Source organism: Doryrhamphus excisus, linkage group LG16 (assembly GCF_037039965.1).
Source record: "Doryrhamphus excisus strain RoL-2023G ecotype Guam linkage group LG16, RoL_Dexc_Guam_v1.1, whole genome shotgun sequence".
Lineage (NCBI taxonomy): Eukaryota > Metazoa > Chordata > Actinopteri > Syngnathiformes > Syngnathidae > Doryrhamphus > Doryrhamphus excisus.
In genome coordinates, this window is record NC_136372.1 from 14,902,501 (window position 1) to 14,910,868 (window position 8,368).

General features: G+C 34.5%; 1 long non-coding RNA gene across 1 annotated transcript in view; it reads right to left on the minus strand.

Annotated features, from left to right (window-relative positions):
* The window catches only part of LOC131103797 (uncharacterized), a 24,168-nt gene extending 17,652 nt beyond the window's left edge, over positions 1–6,516 (minus strand). Inside the window, exons 1-2 of the long non-coding RNA XR_013630043.1 lie at positions 6,388–6,516; positions 1,696–1,762 (exon numbers count right to left, since the gene is read on the minus strand). This is a non-coding gene — a long non-coding RNA (uncharacterized LOC131103797). The remainder of the gene's footprint in view (positions 1–1,695; positions 1,763–6,387) is intronic.
* Positions 6,517–8,368: the final 1,852 nt, after the last annotated feature.

Sequence of the window (8,368 nt, forward strand, 5' to 3'; positions counted from 1 at the left end):
CATACTGTACTCAATGTGCCAATGTGAGAGATGGGTTGAATTATTGCTTTAAGAACTGCAGGACACATATTTGTATATACATATAATGAGCTGGAAAAACCTCATATTACAAATATACAACATAAATATTTCAGTATTGAACAAAGCAAAATTTGTTCTCAATCAGAAATCAATATATGGGCTAATAACTATAAAAGCAATCTTCACTTGCTAAATGTACTGCAAAAAAAGGTCAGTAAGGATAATTCATAATGCCGCCTACAGAGAACAAGGTAATTGGTTATTTTTAGCCTTATGCATTATTTTAGCTGTTTAAAGATGAACTATATCAGCAAGTTGAAGTATTTGTGATTTTAGAAATAAGGAGTTAGTATGTTCTCTGTAGGCGGCATTATGAATTATCCTTACTGACCTTTTTTTTGCAGTACATTTAGCGAGTGAAGATTGCTTTTGTAGTTATTAGCCCATATTTCCACACAATAAGTAAGATATGGTAGAACCAGAGAGCAATAAAGAGCGTGGAGTGATTTCTGATTGAGAACAAACTTTGCTTTGTTCAAGACTGAAATATTTCTGGCCACCTTATGTTGTATATTTGTAATATGAGGTTTCCAGCTCACTATATGTATATACAAATATGTGTCCTGCAGTTCTTAAAGCACTAATTTTTAATTAACATTTTTTTTATAATTATTTTTTAATTTTATTTATTTTATTTATTTTATTTATTTTATTTATTTTATTTATTTTATTTATTTTGTTTATTTTTAGTTTATTTTCGTTTATTTTTCGTTTATTTTTCGTTTATTTTTGTTTATTTTTGTTTATTTTTGTTTATTTTCGTTTATTTTCGTTTATTTTCGTTTATTTTTGTTTATTTTTGTTTATTTTCGTTTATTTTTGTTTATTTTTGTTTATTTTCGTTTATTTTCGTTTATTTTTGTAAATTTAAAATTTAAAATTTAAAATTTAAAATTTAAAATTTAAAATTTAAAATTTAAAATTTAAAATTTAAAATTTAAAATTTTAAAATTTAAAATTTAAAATTTAAAATTTAAAATTTAAAATTTTAAATTTAAAATTTAATAAAATAGAATATTTAAATTATATTATAAAGGCAGGAAGTGAACAAATGTAACAGTTACTGATTGTAAAAGTACCAGATGGAGGGGTAGGATTTAATAAGCTTTGCTTCTTCCTACTCCTTTTGGACATGTGGAACTGTGAACTGATTATGGGATGCATTCAATTGTAATCTGATGCATGTTCAAATAAAATAAAACCATTCGATTACCATATAATGGTGTATTTTTATGTATATGTATTTATAGTACATATTAGTGGTTTGGAAATCGTCCTATTTGGGGAGCAGTGTAACGAGTAGTATCATGTTATATTTACATACTAATGTTAGGAGTCTGTGTGTGTATGCGGTATCCATACATGCCGTCAGCCTTACGTAAGAAGCAGCGTGTAAGCGTTCAGTGCAATGATATGTCGGACCACGCCTCGCTGGAAATGTGTAATGGATGTAGTGAGTCATCGTCCCGGTAAAAACCTCTGCACCTGTCACTATGGGCACCGTACACAAATAGATAGGATCAACACAACACTCAATCACCTTTCCGCTCGTACTTCTAGTTATTATATGCATATTTTCTCATATTCTTCTGTATAATAGTCGCATTAACTCACCACTTTTCATGCAGCGCTGAAAGCTTTTCTTGCAGGGAAGGACTTTAGTGTTCGAGTCCATTTGTCACTGCAACACAAGAAACACATTTTTATCTTTCAACCATGTTTGTTTACCGTGCACGCAGATAAAGATTGGCTTGTCAGGTCATATAGGAGAAACAAGCGCTTTTATACAGATGCGGTTACTCAGGCAGGAAGAACTAAATCAGATGCATGCAGACACAGAATCAGAGAAAAAAAACACTTTTATTGGTCTCAGTAATAAAGCTAAACCAAAAGGGAGGCGCATACGTCAATAAATATCCTGTTTTAAAGCCAATAAACCAACAGGATAAACATGTTGGAATTCATGTTTCCACTCAATCAAACCACAGCTCCCCAGTGCTGGCTGGCAGCACTCATGCAGCCCCAACTCACTTGTGTTGCCAGCTAAGTACACTTCTTAAATTATCTGTGGTAACTTTCTATTTGCAATATTAGGACTTTTTTCTGGTTCATGTTCTTTTGGTGATTATTACTTTATTCACATAATATTTTGACTTTATTCTCGTAACTTTTTTCGCAACCTCATTTTCTAAAAATTACCACTTCATTTGTTTTTCGTTTGGTTTTCATAATATTATAATATAATAATAATAATAATATACTATATGTAAAAATAGCGTATTTTTTTATATTTTAACTTAATACTACTGAAATACTGTCATTTTTCTTCTTAATATTTTGATGTTTAGTTTATGTTTTTTTTGTTTTATGTTTAGTTTATTTTATGTTTAGTTTAGTGATAGTTTATTTTGATGAATTTGAAACTTATAATGTTCTGACCTTCAAATATATGTATTTTTTTTCTCTTTAATCAAAGTTTCTGCGACAAACTAAATTTTTGTAAAATTTGTAAAATAAAAAAACATTTTTTTGTTTTTTTTTCTTCAAATTTGGACTTAAATAAATAAATTTAAATAAATTTTCCTTATAATATTACAACAATATTCTCTTGTTAGAGTAAAACAAAATCTTAATATTTTGACTGAATTTTTGTAAGGTGACTATTGATTTATCCCTTTTTGCTGTTTTTAAAAAAAATTCTTGTTAAATACATTTTGGAATATACCATGGGCCAATAAACAACAGGTGGCGGCCACAAATGGCCCCCGGGCCACACTTTGAACACCCCTGTCTTTTTTTTTCTTTTCAAATTTGGACTTAACCAGCATAATTTTCTAAAAATTCTCACTTCATTTGTTTTTCATAATATTATGATTTCAAAATAATTTTTCCTTATAATATTAAAACATTATTCTCTCATTAGAGTAAAAAATAAATCTTAATATATTTACTTAATATTCCTAAAGTGACTGTTGATTTATCAATTTTTGCTGCTTTAAAAAAATTCTTGTTAAATACATTTTTGGAATATGTTGTGGGCCAATAAACAACAGGTGGGCAGACAAAAATGCCCCCCGGGCCGCACTTTGGACACACCTGTCTTTTGTTTCTTTTCAAATTTGGACTTAACCAGCATAATTTCCTAAAAATTCTCACTTCATTTTTTTTCATAATATTATGATTTCAAAATAAATTTTCCTGATAATATTAAAACATTATTCTCTCGTTAGAGTAAAAAAAATCTTAAAATTTTGACTTAATTTTTGTAAAGTGACTGTTGATTAATCTATTTTGTTGCTTAAAAAAAATTATTGTTAAATGCATTTTTTGGAATACGCCGCGGGCCATTAAACAACAAGTGGGCGGACAAAAATGGCCCCCGGGCCGCACTTTGGACACCCCTGTCTTTTTTTTTCTTTTCAAATTTGGACTTAACCAGCATTTTTGAAAAATTCTCACTTCATTTATTTCATAATAATATGATTTCAAAATAAAATTTCCTTATACTGTTACAACAATATTCTCCCGTTAGAGAAAAAAAAATCTTAAAATTTTGACTTAATTTTTGTAAAGTGACTGTTGATTTATCTATTTTAATGCTTTAAAAAAATTATTGTTAAATACATTTTTTGGAATACGCCGCGGGCCAATAAAAAACAGGTGGGTGGACAAAAATGGCCCCCGGGCCGCACTTTGGACACCCCTGTCTTAACGACTAACAAGTGTTTTTTTTGGTCTTCTTCAATGACAGCAGGTTTCAAGAAGAACCGCACCTTTGGTACTAACATTAATATTTTTTTTAAAAATGCCCTTCACAATAAAAGCGCACCAGAACCCACCAGTTGAGAAACGCTGGTCTACAAGGTGAACCCATGTTTCAAATTCACTTTTCACAGACGCATTTTGAATGAATTCCCTATAACTTTTCCACCAGGCGCTGCCTGGAGCTGCTGTTGCTACGGCAACAGATCAGACGGAGCGATGTCCTCGGGCTAACTTTCGATGTGGTTTCCCCCTTCTGCTGTCCATACAAGCAGCCTAATTAGCTCACCTTCCTATTTGGAATAATATTCCCGTTTTTTTTTTTCCACTGTGGATTTGCTCACCGGAGCAGCACACGCCAAAGGTCGGAGATCAGGTGTCATGTGATGCTGCCTAAGCTGCTCAGGATGAATGCTCGGTGTCTCACACACACACACACACACACACACACACACACACACACTTGATTAGACGTGAGCTGCACGTGAGGATTTCAGGCCCAGCCAGCTTAGAGGTATTTGCTTTGCTCAGATACTCTGTAGATATATGGAAAGTCAACACGTGCACATGCAGGCCCTCACAAAGTACACCTGTATGCAGTTTTTCTACACATTGTCAGTATCCAGTCCAGCTTTCTCAAAGTATATAACTTAAAGGGGACATTCCCGTCTAAATGCAATTATTCATTCATTCATTTTATACCGCTTATCCTCACGAGGGTCGCAGGGGTGCTGGAGCCTATCCCAGCTGTCTTCAGGCGAGAGGCGGGGTACACCCTGGACTGGTGGCCAGCCAATCACAGGGCACATATAGACAAACAACCATTCACACTCACATTCATACCTATGGACAATTTGGAGTCGCCAATTAACCTAGCATGCATGTTGTTGGAATAATTTTACTTTATTTTAGTTTTATTGTGTGCGAGATTCATTTTTGTACGTCCCCCCAACCCCCCCCGCCCCCCCAAGTGCACATTTATTCATTCATTTTCTACTGCTTTTTCCTCACGAGGGTCGCGGGAGGTGCTGGAGCCTATCCCAGCTGTCTTCAGGCAGGAGGCGGGGTACACCCTGGACTGGTGGCCAGTTTATTTTGATGAATTTTTTGTTGTTAGAATTCTTTTTTTTTCTTTGAATTTTGGCTTGTTTTTTATAATGTTCGGACTTTCAAAAATATATATTTTTTCTCTTTAATCAAACTTTTTGCAACAAACTAAATTTTTGCAAAATTTGTAAAAAAAAAAAAAAAACATTTTGGGTTTTTTTTTTCGCTTCAAATTTGGACTTAACCAGTATAATTTCCTAAACATTTCTCACTTAATTTGTTTTTCATAATATTATGATTCAAAATAATTTTCTATAATATTACAACACTATTCTCTCATTAGAGTAAAAAACATCTTAATATTTTGACTTAAGAAATGTTTATGTAAAAAAACATTTTTTGTTTTTTTTTCTCTTCAAATTTGGACTCGTGCTGGAGCCTATCCCAACTGTCTTCAGACGGGAGGCGGGTTACACCCTGGACTGGTGGCCAGCCAATCACAGGGCACATATAGACAAACAACCATTCACACTCACATTCATACCTATGGACAATTTGGAGTCTTCAATTAACCTAGCATGCATGTTGTTGGAATAATTTTACTTTATTTTAGTTTTATTTGTTCATTCATTAATTTACCTAATATAATTTTAATTTATTTAAATTTTATTTAATTGTAATTTTTTTTTTACTTATTTTATTAATTTTTATTTATTTATTTTATTTATTTATTTTTGTCACGTACCCAAGTACGAGGTGATATGAGCATCCAATGACATAATGTGTACCATAGTAAGTGTCAATATAGTGATATATATATAGCACATCATGACTGGTTCAAGACTCTAACACGGGCTACTTTTGAGCTAAAACACGACTTCTTGTCCGTCCCTAGCACTTGAACACATTTAAAGCAACACACACGACTGTACACGACTGAAAAGGTGGATATAGGGGTGTTATTTCATGCGGGGGAAGCTCTAATAATTGTGAATTTGACCGACTTTCTGCGTATATTTGGCGTGATTACAAAACGTGTGAACGCAGCCTTAAAAAAAACATCTCCCAACTCAATTCCCGAGAGACGGACGTCCCCTTTTCCATCGACCAAAACACTGAATAATCTTCATACTCTCTCTCATGACGCACAAAGCCAACCAAAAATAGCTTTGACGGTCGCAAGACATTCCCTTCCTTTTCAAGTCATGAGCGCTTATGTCATCGGAATCGGGTCAGGCACCTAACAAACCTGTTTTCCACGCCACGCTCAATATGCTATTTAGAATGTAAACAAAGACGCAGGACGTCCCTCTTTGGAGGACATCTGAGTCAGGAAACGGGAAGACCTAAAGGTCACATTGTGATCCGCTGCACCCTCATCCTTAATGATAATGATTATGATAACTAAGAAATGACATTAAGATGACGTTCACACGACTAAAGTATGATAGAACAATATGTTTTTTATCGATAGCATACATTGCATAAGGAACTGACCTTGGAGATTCAAATGAAAGCTCAAAGGAACCAGAACCCTCATCGTTAAAGTTAGAACTCCCTCCAGTGTCTGAACAAGAACATAGCAGGCACAAAGACATCCATCTGTCCCGCTGCTGCCACGGCAACAGGACCTGTGAGGTCATTGTGGCCGAAAGCAGAAAGAATTCTATTTAGAGGGGACCGTGCATGCTTTGCTTTCAATGAGGAAAGGCCTGGTCCTGACCGGATGCTGCTTTCAAAAACTCTTCCAGTGAGGCAAAACCATAAGAGAATATTCTCGACATGGAAACAAATCCACTAGAGGCCATTATTGTTCTCTTTTAATGACACGGTCCACTGCACTTATCAGCAATTCAAATGAGGAACTCTTATTTATTTTTTTATTAATACGCCATTTTTAAACCACATATTAATGCATTTGTTTCAAACAAAAAGATATATAGATATATAGCTATAATGTACCCCGCCTCTCGCCCGAAGACAGCTGGGATAGGCTCCAGCATAGCCATGACCCTCGTGAGGATAAGCAGTAGAAAATGAATTAATGAATGTGCACTTGAGGGGGGCGTACAACAATGAATCTCGCACACAATAAAACTAAAATAAAGTAAAAATTATTCCAACAACATGTATGCTTGGTTAATTGGCGACTCCAAATTTGGCACAATATGTGCCCTGCGATTGGCTGGCGACCAGTCCAGGGTGCACCTCGCCTCTCGCCCGAAGACAGCTGGGATAGGCTCCAGCACCCCCCCCCACCCTCGTGAGGATAAGCGGTAGAAAATGAATGAGTGAATGAATATAATGTACAAACTGCAATTGGCTGACAACCAGTCCAGGGTGCACCCCGCCTCTCGCCCGAAGACAGCTGGGATAGGCTCCAGCACCCCCCCACCCTCGTGAGGATAAGCGGTAGAAAATGAATGAGTGAATGCATATAATGTACAAACTGCAATTGGCTGACAACCAGTCCAGGGTGCACCCCGCCTCTCGCCCGAAGACAGCTGGGATAGGCTGCAGCACCCCACCCACCCACCCTCGTGAGGATAAGCGGTAGAAAATGAATGAGTGAATGAATATAATGTACAAACTGCAATTGGCTGACAACCAGTCCAGGGTGTACCCCGCCTCTCACCTGAAGTCACCTGGGATAGGCTCCAGCATACCCCAGCGAGGATAAGCAGCATAGAAAATGGATGGATATAATGTACAAATAAAAATAGAGTATAGTGTTTATTATTATTATTATTATTACATAATTGGTCATATAGGATTTTTAAATAACAACAAATATGCTGTTCATATAATCAGTGTAACGGTGCGTTTCAGGTAACCGGTAAACGAGAGTTGTGGTACCTCGCTGCCTTCTCGCGTTTCAGCAGAGATCATAAGTCACAAGCTCAGCCCTCAGCATATGGAATTGCATATAAAATTATAATATGAATTTAATATACATAACTGTATAAGTAATATCATTAAATAATATAGATATTTTTAAATCATGTAAATAAATAAAAGTATGCAACAATAACTTCCCCTGTTAACTCATTACAGTATATTTATAAACAATTAATTCATGTATTAATACAGTTACATTTTGCAGAATTAGTAATTAAATAATAATAAATAATAAATAAAATATATAAAGTATATATATAAATATTATATAAATATATAAAAATATATAAAATAATAATAAATATTTTTTAAGTAATTTGCCCAGCATTGCATGCAACAGTCATAGTTATATACAATAGGCAATAGTTATACACAAACTATCTATTGTCTAACTGTAGAAGCCATAGTGCCGGCTAATGTAAGCACACTGCTGCCCTCTAGTGGACAGCTTAACAAATCGCAGCGTTTTTGACATTTCACTGCGTGTCGAAAATACATTTTGTAAAAAAAAAATGTTAAGGATTACAGAGCTCAATTTTAAAATGAAATTAAAAGTCCAAATATATTAGAAATTTGGAAA